Source organism: Rosa rugosa, chromosome 4 (assembly GCF_958449725.1).
Source record: "Rosa rugosa chromosome 4, drRosRugo1.1, whole genome shotgun sequence".
NCBI lineage: Eukaryota > Viridiplantae > Streptophyta > Magnoliopsida > Rosales > Rosaceae > Rosa > Rosa rugosa.
Genome location: NC_084823.1, coordinates 20,024,014 through 20,035,906, shown reverse-complemented (window position 1 = coordinate 20,035,906; position 11,893 = coordinate 20,024,014). Strand labels below are relative to the sequence as shown.

Below are 11,893 nucleotides of genomic sequence, written 5' to 3'. Positions count from 1 at the left end.
GAGGGAAGCATCTACGTCCTCTGGGCTTCAAAAGCCCTCAAAGAACTCGAGCTATAGTGGCCGGATCTGGGAGAACCGAGGCCGGCGATTTGCAGCTCCACCGAGCAACTTCTCGGCCTTGTAGCGTCGTGCACAGGTCTACCCACACCGTGAAACTTCATGGAGACGAAGTTGGGACTGAGGCGAAGAAATAGGGACAAAAATCACGGCCTATGGTGGCCGTACGGCGGAGAACGAAGCCGCCGAAGTTGGCTGGGCGGAACTGAGGTCGGGGGAGAAAGTTTCCCTTTTTGGAAATTTTCGGGTTTTCTGAAAATTTTTGGCATTTTTGCTATTTAACCAAAATGAAAACTTTTTCCAATGGCCATAACTTCTTCATACGAACTCCGATTTTCGTGTTCCACATGTCCACGAACTCGTATCGACGCGCTCTACAATTTTCGTGAAGGAAGTTCTTACAGAATCTAAACGTATAAAAAGTCAAACTTCGTAACCCCCTAAAACATGCACTTCGAATAATTATTCGTCCGAAAATAATTCCACTCCACTCTCGAACCACGAAATCATACAAACGAACACTTTATTAATCTCAGGAAACATTTAGGAATTAATAACAAATTTCCGAGGTCTTACAAGGGTTTAGGGAGGGAGAGAGAGAGAGAGAGAAAGAGAGAGTGCGGAATCAGAGGAATGAGAGAGAGAGAGAGAGATGAGAGACAATTTGCAGATCGGAGGAGGTAGGAGAGAGAGATAGACATAATGTAATTGTTTAATTTGGCTAAGGGTGAAATTGTCTTTTTACATTAAATTGGGTAGCTGGGAATAAAAATCTGTTGTTGGGGTAAGTGGGATAATTCTTGCTTATTTTGGTGCTTTGGGTCAAGGACCCTAAATTTAAATTTAAATTTAATTTTAAGTGTTTATTTATTTTTCTTTTAATATAGTCCTAGAGCCGTTCAGATTAGTGGCGACGGAGGGTGGAGGTGGCAGTTCATGGCCGAGGTTTCCCAACAAAGTGTGTGGTGTTGTCCAAATGGGTGGATGGTGGTTGCCGAGTTAGTTATTTTTTTGTTGGCTTGGGCAACTTTAACAGATTCTCCATATTTTTATTTTTTTCTATTCTACGGAAAAATGAGTATCTTTTGCTCCAACAGATTCCTTATAACTATCTCATTTTAGGGATAGTGAGGAAAGAGAACAAAAAATTTTATTTTTGAGCTTGGAAATGGAAAGTAGAGGTCACCACGAGTTCGCAGCATTTTTCGGTGAATTTTTCAGGTTCTCGAGCTATTTTTAAGGAATTTTTGAAGTTTGGATGCAAAGTGCATTTTGTGGTGACGTGGCTCCTTCCTGTTGGCCAAAGAGTTTACTTAGTGACCAAGAGTAGCAGCCCAACGTGTCAGTCACAAGCCCATGATCGAGTCATGTTGACATTTGTCAAGTGGAAGGAAGAAAGGTGATGGAAGCTTGACAAGTGTCACAAGCTTCTTGGTGGTTTATTAAGAGTCAGACATTTGGCTCATTTCCATTGGTTCTCTTTTTCTATAAATAGGGACCAGCCCCATCTCCAGTACATATTCCCATTTTGCCGAGAGGCTCTCTCTCTACTTTGTTTCTCTCTCTAAAACTTCGGCGGATCATAACTTTTGATTCGTAACTCCGATTCAGGATCCGCGAAAAGCTACGGATTCGTCTTGATGTCCTCTTTCTATCCATAGAGGTTTGAGTTAGATCCAATGGTGATTTTTAGAAGGCTCGGTTTACGATCGGTATTCTAGGAGGCGATTCGTATTATCGAGGTGAGTGAGTTTGTGTAATATGTTTCAAATATTCTTATTTGCTATAAAAATGGTGGAAAAACATGATTTTATCTATTTAAGAAGGGAGGTTCTATTCATACCTCCAAAATTGGTATTTAGACCTCCTCACTTAATAGACCTCCAACTTACTTTTACAAATAACCAATATGCTATCTACACCTCCCTAATTTTCCCATAATACCCATCATCCAATAATATCAATAAAAACTTTTTTTTAGAGTGTTCTATTCATATACCTCCAAAATCGGTAGTTAGACCTCCTTCAATTTTTGAACGTTTCACAATATTATTTTACTCTTGATATAACTATGCTGAAAAAAAAAAAAATCTTTCAATTGATAGCTCTGAAGTCAACATAGTTGAAGCAAAAGGATTTTGGAAGCTATACGTGGAAACAGCAACGGAATTGCTTCAGTCCATTCCAAAGCAAGTCTCTAGAAATTGGTTGACTTGATTGGCAAAATTTGGAAAATGGTTCTTTCTTCATTGATTACTAGTCTCTGTCTTACATTATGATAGAAGTTGACCCAGCACAACTTATATGACTATTGCTGGGGATGCGTAATTGCGTATATGACTAGTCTCGGTTTTGTACAATCATTCTTTGTTTCTCTCCGTTTTGAATGAAGGGAGCTTCTATTCATACCTCTAAAATTGATATTTAGACCTCCAACTTACTTTTACAAATAACCAATATGCTATCTACACCTCCCTAATTTTCCCATAATACCCATCATCTAATAATAACGATAAAAACTTTTTTTTAGAGTGTTCTATTCATATACCTCCAAAATCGGTAGTTAGACCTCCATCAATTTTTTAACGTTTCACAATATTATTTTACTCTTGATATAACTAAGCTGAAAAAAAAAATCTTTCAATTGATAGCTCTCTCCCCCCCTGCTTATTGTTGTATTTTGTAGGCATACGCATCTTTAGAGGCTAAGAGCAGTTCATTTTTTTTCAACTTCCTAAGATTCCCTCGTTTCATATATTAGCTCAAACAGTACGCTCCAATGGATGAGTTTGATTTTAAGCGAAAGTGGTCTGTTGGTGTTTTGGTTAGAGAATATTGCATATCCGAAATTGACTCGAGGCACTGCAAAGTAAGGAACTGGTCTGTTGATTTCTCCGCTGCTTGGTAAGGATGAAGATCATAACAAAAACAAAAGGGAAAAAATGGCATGACGATGAATATTTGTTGATTTCATACCTCTAAAAGGGAAAAGAATTTTTTTAATTTTTGTTTTTTCTCTTTTGTGTCTTTATTGGTAATTTGACATGAGTTGACAAAGTCAACTATCACTTGAAAAAAGAAAGAGGTCCAAATGCCAATTTTGGAGGTATGAATAGAAGCTCCCATTTAAGAAATATCTCTCTATTTTCAAGTGAAGCATGTCTATTTGCGAAAAATGCAGAGTTTATATATATTATGTGTTGGATCCATAGTTTGACTAGTCATGGAACATGAGAACTTCTTGATTGGTTATGCCGAGGTAAGGATGTGTCACACGGTGGTATAGGGCTAGAGAAGGCCATTAGGGTGCCCGTGGTGGTCACTAAATTGAAAGATAATCAATAAGAAGGGATGTTGCGATGTGATGAATTGATGTGTATATGATATACTACTTTCTAGCATGTGTAAAATGACATGGCTTTACTGGCATATTACATGATCTACTCACTGAGCGAGTGGTTTTGCTCACCCACCCATCTCTAATACCTCTTGCAGAAAAGTACTTAGGTTTTGACGAGCCGAAGTGGGTTGGACGAGCCTAGAAGGAAGATTTTATTTACATTCTGCCTTGTAACACTCACACCTCAGATTCGGGGTCAGGTGCTTAAAATCCACCGACACCGGGTCCGGGGTGTGACAAGTTATTATTTCCATTCTATTAATTTTCCCAACATTCTCTACACTGCACCGCACTCGATGCTTCAGACTTCCTCATAACGCACTTGAGCATGCAAGTACTGATAACGACCTTTTTTTTTTCTTTGTTCCACAAGTGTTCTAAAACTCTGGAATTTCGCTAGTCCTAGTGTCCTACAACTCCTACCCGTTATTAAGGACGTTACAATTAACATCTCAAAAAATAAAAGTTACAAATAAAAAAAATAAAAATAAAAATTCACTGTCAATGGATCAGAGACTGCATTTGAAAAGCCAACTGTTGATTTAGTTATATTCGATCCTTTGTGTTATCAGATCAACTCAAATAGTCAAATCCATATGGCCCATTAACTTACCAATGTAGTAACTTGATCAAGATTGTGTTTGAATAGCGGAGGGAATAAATACTTAATTTATCTCCGATTTGGATCAGATTGCATCCGTTGTCAAGTATACGAACACTACCAAGGGGTCATGAGAATCAATTAATTGGACTGATCCACCATCCTCTTGATGTTTATCATCCCTCAAAATCACTAGCTTTTGGCTCACTTTCTTGCCATGAAAGTTAAGTTTCTCATACTCGGCTAGAATGAACTCTTAGCGGGAGCTACTGTATATGTAACTTGGCTATTAAAAATGATAAACAATACTACGGGTAAAGACTGCATTAGGGTGCCATTTTAATTTGGTACTGAAACAGACTTAATAAATAGAGATGGATCTAGTTTAATTTGTGCATCATTTTTTTTTTTTTGAGCTTTCGGTTCCTTTAAAGGCCAAAACCTATCAAGAACCTTCATTAAACCTGGCACAACTGTATACAGCAAAATAAACACAGGATAATTTATTGCTAAACCCTTCAAGATGATGACGCATGTTACAAAGGTTCAATTTGCCCGTTTAATCCATTAGAAACCCTAATATGTTATTACCATTTATTCTTTGCTGCCACAATTATACCACTAACCAGAGAATTTGGGGATAGAACTGACCTTCACAATAAGTATATATGTTAGGTTTTATTTGTTTGTGTCGATATCGGATCACCACGATAAGGACAATTTTTTTTAACGGTGCAGTGGAGTTAACCCTTAAAAACCATGAACCCCCATTAAGACAAAAGATATTCAATTGCTAAATCTAATATGTTTTATTCATGTAATCTTTCTCCAATTTTCCAAGGCAACTCCCTTTGGTGGTGTAAGTGTACCTCAACTCCCTAAACTAAAATGTTGATTGATCTCTGTTAAACTTCACGCGACACAACCTTTTTCCAGGTCTAATTCAATCTCTTCCCTCCTGTATATCAGTTTATCGGCCTCGTCCTTTGTGTTCCTATTTGTTCTTCTCTCTCCTTTTCCTCTTCCTTCTTAATAAACTGCAGTTAAATTTCATTGCGTGAATATGTCGTGCCTACACCCTGGATGTTATTAGCATCCGCGCAAATCCTCTAATGCAATTAGTATGGATTTAAGTCGAACCTAGCTACATGATTTCTAATAATAAGTTACTTTCTTTTTTGTGAAACATAACTATCTAAATTCTATGATCTATAATAGCAAGTTGAAGTTTCCTAGTAAAAACGTTAAATTACATAAGGATCCAAGTCCGGAGGGGATCATCACATCTGAATATACATGGGAACACGTGGGGTAGTTTTCTATCACTCTAAAAAGCCAAATCAAGTACATAAAAGAGGAATTATAGCAATTTGTTTTAAAATTTTGGTGATCTCTAATGGTTTTTGACACCTCCATCATTGAAAATTACAACACCTCCAAACCTGCTGATAAAGTAATAAAGTATTGGAAGAAGGGGACTTGAAACCTATACACGAAAGAGGAAAGCAGGTCAAAGTTTCTTTCTCTTGGCCCAGTGCATGACCTGGGAAAACTCAGGTCGGCGTCATTTCCTCTGCTTTCTGAAGCAACCAGGGATGGGGACTGAGAGTATGCAGAAAATTAGATCTACGACGATTCTTTGTCGTCATTGCGGACTGAGAGTTACAACTTACAAGAAGAGTTAGTGGTCTCCATATATCTACCTGCCAAAATTTTTAAAATCAAGTTTGAGCTAATCCTAACCAAATAGTACAGAGTAAATTCATTGCAATGAGTTAACTCAGTTCAGATATATTCTAATCAAAGGGTACACAACATGCACAGCTAAAATTGTAATGAATATTATAGCTGTTGGGAACTTGGAGTGTGTCTTTCAGATCCATTCCCCCAAACTTGCTGCAGGTTCAAAATTTTTGATTCAGTTTATCCAGCCGGATTAAAGGAGCCCTGTATGAATTTAAATTTGATAAGGAAACGAATACAAAATGCATGCTTGGGCCTTGGGCAGTAATTCCTCCTCCAGTATTTGCCACTAAAAAGTAGGATTCAAAAGTTGCCAGGTTAAAGGGAAAATTTCAAGAAGAGTACATGAAGTATTGGTCATTCTAACCTTTCGTGAATCAACTTTTGTTAAAATCAAAATGGTACATAACTTTCAAATCTCGATTCAAGTTTGGTACATGCCGTCACCTTTTCCGTTAGCCTAATGTAATTTTTTATTTGTTAAAGGGTAATATAGTAATTTTACAGTTTCCTCTCTCTCTCCCCACAGACCCAAGACCCAACCCCTTTCTCTTCCTCCATGGCCGCGACCACCACATCTCCTCCACCTTCCAAATCCACACCCACCAAACCCAACTCCCCATCTTATCAAACCCAGAATTCAAATAACTCATTTTGCATTATCATCCCTTCTTAATCTCCGAAACCCAACTCCCCATCACTACCAAATTCATATATTAATTCAATTATGAAAATAGGATCACCCATCAGTAAGTTGACAACCAGTACCAAATTCATGTGTTAATTCAATTAAGAAACATGAGCTCACATCAATGAGAAGAGAATATGTCCATTAAGTACGATCATGTGAACCTAGAAAAAAGAAGAAGAAAAAGTTGGACCTTTCATGGATTTCAGATATAAAGGAGAAGCATATGTACAGTACTCCTATGCTGAAAAACAACCACTCACATCACACTGTTACAATAAACAACACCCAATCACCCCAACCTCCATATCCCATAAACTCAAGGAGAAAAAGAAACAAAAGAATGAACAAAATTATTTTCTACACCACCACCTACAACATCAACAAGGAGTCGATCAATTCATGCAATTGAGTTGTCAGGAACTCTCGGATTCAGTATCTAAGCAGTACCCGCTTGGGGGTTCAGCTAGAATTTGCGATCCATCTTCTGGATCAAGTTCCGGCGAGTCAAGCCCAAGGCCGCCATGGAGTATAGAACGACGTCGTCCAGTGAGGAGGAGGGTGGAACTGAGAATGTGGAGGATTATCCCATGGTGTTGTTGCAGATCCCTATGTGCAATGAGGGGCGGCGGGACGAAGCCTTCCGGGGGGTCGAAGATGGCGTCGTATTCGGGATCGTCAGTGGAGAAGAAGGTGGTTTCGATGGGGATGGGGGTCGTGGAGAGGAAGAGACAGATGGGTGTTGGGGGTTTGGGAAAGGAAGTGGTGAAAGGGAGGAGGGAATGGTTGGACGAGAAATAATATGTTTGTTTTAGTTAATTATTAATAATAATAAATAAATAAAAAGAGTTTTCTATGTTTTGACTTATTTGCCCCTAAAAATTTGACGGAAGGTACACTCACTAACAGAACATGTAACGGCATGTACTTAAATTGGGTAGAAATTTGAACTTGATTTACCGTTTTGATTTTAACAAAAGTTGATTCAGGAAATTGAAGGATAATCAATAAGAATGGATGATGCGATGTGATGAATTGATGTGCATTGATGTGTATACGATATACTACTTTCTAGCGTGTGTAAAATGACATGGCTTTACTGGCATATTACATGATCTACTCACTGAGCGAGTGGTTTTGCTCACCCACCCATCTCTAATACCTCTTGCAGAAAAGTACTTAGGTTTTGACGAGCCGAAGTGGGTTGGACGAGCCTAGAAGGAAGATTTTATTTACATTCTGCCTTGTAACACTCACACCTCAGATTCGGGGTCAGGTGCTTAAAATCCACCGACACCGGGTCCGGGGTGTGACAAGTTATTATTTCCATTCTATTAATTTTCCCAACATTCTCTACACTGCACGGCACTCGATGCTTCAGACTTCCTCATAACGCACTTGAGCATGCAAGTACTGATAACGACCTTTTTTTTTTCTTTGTTCCACAAGTGTTTTAAAACTCTGGAATTTTGCTAGTCCTAGTGTCCTACAACTCCTACCCGTTATTAAGGACGTTACAATTAACATCTCAAAAAATAAAAGTTACAAATAAAAAAAATAAAAATAAAAATTCACTGTCAATGGATCAGAGACTGCATTTGAAAAGCCAACTGTTGATTTAGTTATATTCGATCCTTTGTGTTATCAGATCAACTCAAATAGTCAAATCCATATGGCCCATTAACTTACCAATGTAGTAACTTGATCAAGATTGTGTTTGAATAACGGATGGAATAAATACTTAATTTATCTCCGATTTGGATCAGATTGCATCCGTTGTCAAGTATACGAACACTACCAATGGGTCATGAGAATCAATTAATTGGACTGATCCACCATCCTCTTGATGTTTATCATCCCTCAAAATCACTAGCTTTTGGCTTACTTTCTTGTCATGAAAGTTAAGTTTCTCATACTCGGCTAGAATGAACTCTTAGCGGGAGCTACTGTATATGTAACTTGGCAATTAAAAATGATAAACAGTACTACGGGTCAAGACTGCATTAGGGTGCCATTTTAATTTGGTACTGAAACAGACTTAATAAATAGAGATGGATCTATTTTAATTTGTGCATCATTTTTTTTTTTTTTTTTTGAGCTTTCGGTTCCTTTAAAGGCCAAAACCTTTCAAGAACCTTCATTAAACCTGGCACAACTGTATACAGCAAAATAAACACAGGATAGTTTATTGCTAAACCCTTCAAGATGATGACGCATGTTACAAAGGTTCAATTTGCCCGTTTAATCCATTAGAAACCCTAATATGTTATTACCATTTATTCTTTGCTGCCACAATAATACCACTAACCAGAGAATTTGGGGATAGAACTGACCTTCACAATAAGTATATATGTTAGGTTTTATTTGTTTTTGTCGATATCGGATCACCACGATAAGGACAAATTTTTTTAACGGTGCAGTGGAGTTAACCCTTGAAAACCATGAACCCCCATTAAGACGAAAGATATTCAATTGCTAAATCTAATATGTTTTATTCATGTAATCTTTCTCCAATTTTCCAAGGCAACTCCCTTTGGTGGTGTAAGTGTACCTCAACTCCCTAAACTAAAATGTTGATTGATCTCTGTTAAACTTCACGCGACACAACCTTTTTCCAGGTCTAATTCAATCCCTTCCCTCCTGTATATCAATTTATCGGCCTCGTCCTTTGTGTTCCTATTTGTTCTTCTCTCTCCTTTTCCTCTTCCTTCTTAATAAACTGCAGTTAAATTTCATTGCGTGAATATGTCGTGCCTACACCCTGGATGTTATTAGCATCCGCGCAAATCCTCTAATGCAATTAGTATGGATTTAAGTCGAACCTAGCTACATGATTTCTAATAATAAGTTACTTTCTTTTTTGTGAAACATAACTATCTAAATTCTATGATCTATAATAGCAAGTTGAATTTTCCTAGTAAAAACGTTAAATTACATAATGATCCAAGTCCGGAGGGGATCATCACATCTGAATATACATGGGAACACGTGGGGTAGTTTTCTATCACTCTAAAAAGCCAAATCAAGTACATAAAAGATGAATTATAGCAATTTGTTTTAAAAATTTGGTGATCTCTAATGGTGTTTGACACCTCCATCATTGAAAATTACAACACCTCCAAACCTGCTGATAAAGTAATAAAGTATTGGAAGAAGGGGACTTGAAACCTATACACGAAAGAGGAAAGCAGGTCAAAGTTTCTTTCTCTTGGCCCAGTGCATGACCTGGGAAAACTCAGGTCGGCGTCATTTCCTCTGCTTTCTGAAGCAACCAGGGATGGGGACTGAGAGTATGCAGAAAATTAGATCTACGACGATTCTTTGTCGTCATTGCGGACTGAGAGTTACAACTTACAAGAAGAGTTAGTGGTCTCCATATATCTACCTGCCAAAATTTTTAAAATCAAGTTTGAGCTAATCCTAACCAAATAGTACAGAGTAAATTCATTGCAATGAGTTAACTCAGTTCAGATATATTCTAATCAAAGGGTACACAACATGCACAGCTAAAATTGTAATGAATATTATAGCTGTTGGGAACTTGGAGTGTGTCTTTTAGATCCATTCCCCCAAACTTACTGCAGGTTCAAAATTTTTGATTCAGTTTATCCTGCCGGATTAAAGGAGCCCCGTATGAATTTTAATTTGATAAGGAAACGAATACAAAATGCATGCTTGGGCCTTGGGCAGTAATTCCTCCTCCAGTATTTGCCACTAAAAAGTAGGATTCAAAAGTTGCCAGGTTAAAGGGAAAATTTCAAGAAGAGTACATGAAGTATTGGTCATTCTAACATTTCGTGAATCAACTTTTGTTAAAATCAAAATGGTACATAACTTTCAAATCTCGATTCAAGTTTGGTACATGCCGTCACCTTTTCCGTTAGCCTAATGTAATTTTTTATTTGTTAAAGGGTAATATAGTAATTTTACAGTTTCCTCTCTCTCTCTCCCCCCCCCCCCACAGACCCAAGACCCAACCCCTTTCTCTTCCTCCATGGCCGCGACCACCACATCTCCTCCACCTTCCAAATCCACACCCACGTACCAAACCCAACTCCCCATCTTATCAAACCCAGGATTCAAATAACTCATTTTGCATTATTATCCCTTCTTAATCTCCGAAACCCAACTCCCATCACTACCAAATTCATATATTAATTTAATTATGAAAATAGGATCACCCATCAGTAAGTTGACAACCAGTACCAAATTCATGTGTTAATTCAATTAAGAAACATGAGCTCACATCAATGAGAAGAGAATATGTCCATTAAGTACGATCATGTGAACCCAGAAAAAAGAAGAAGAAAAAGTTGGACCTTTCATGGATTTCAGATATAAAGGAGAAGCATATGTACAGTACTCCTATGCTGAAAAACAACCACTCAGATCACACTGTTACAATAAACAACACCCAATCACCCCAACCTCCATATCCCATAAACTCAAGGAGAAAAAGAAACAAAAGAATGAACAAAATTATTTTCTACACCACCACCTACAACATCAACAAGGAGTCGATCAATTCATGCAATTGAGTTGTCAGGAACTCTTGGATCCAGTATCTAAGCAGTACCCGCTTGGGGGTTCAGCTAGAATTTGCGATCCATCTTCTGGATCAAGTTCCGGCGAGTCAAGCCCAAGGCCGCCATGGAGTATAGAACGACGTCGTCCAGTGAGGAGGAGGGTGGAACTGAGAATGTGGAGGATTATCTCATGGTGTTGTTGCAGATCCCTATGTGCAATGAGGGGCGGCGGGACGAAGCCTTCCGGGGGGTCGAAGATGGCGTCGTATTCGGGATCGTCAGTGGAGAAGAAGGTGGTTTCGATGGGGATGGGGGTCGTGGAGAGGAAGAGACAGATGGGTGGTGTTGGGGGTTTGGGAAAGGAAGTGGTGAAAGGGAGGAGGGAATGGTTGGACGAGAAATAATATGTTTGTTTTAGTTAATTATTAATAATAATAAATAAATAAAAAGAGTTTTCTATGTTTTGACTTATTTGCCCCTAAAAATTTGACGGAAGGTACACTCACTAACGGAACATGTAACGGCATCTCCAACAGACTAGTTAAATTCAAATTTTAGCTATATATAACTATTTTTAAAGCAAAATTCAACTCTAACAGACTAGCTATTGCTAAGTTAAATTTAGCTTTAGTTAAATTGGCTAGCTATATTTAGCTCGAGAATCATGCATAGCTAAAGCAAAAGTTATATTCCTCTCTCCTCTTTTGTCCACATGTCTGTTAATGATTGGATAAAATAAAGTATATTATTTATAAATAGCTACTACTGCTGGAGCAACATTGTTAAATCAATAGCTATATTTCACAATTTTAGCTATATTTAACTACAAAATAATTCCTATTGTTGGAGATGCTCTAACGGCATGTACTTAAATTGGG

At 38.0% G+C, this 11,893-nt stretch overlaps 1 long non-coding RNA gene across 2 annotated transcripts; it reads left to right on the top strand.

The window, feature by feature from the left end:
• The first annotated feature begins 1,594 nt into the window (after positions 1-1,594).
• LOC133706487 (uncharacterized) lies at positions 1,595-3,739 on the top strand. Of its 2 annotated transcripts, XR_009844574.1 has the most exons (3): positions 1,595-1,799; positions 2,163-2,937; positions 3,553-3,739. It is a non-coding gene; the product is annotated as an uncharacterized LOC133706487 (long non-coding RNA). The 2 variants fall into 2 exon arrangements; XR_009844573.1 differs by lacking the exon at positions 3,553-3,739 and having other exon boundaries at positions 2,163-3,266.
• The last annotated feature ends 8,154 nt before the right edge of the window (positions 3,740-11,893 follow it).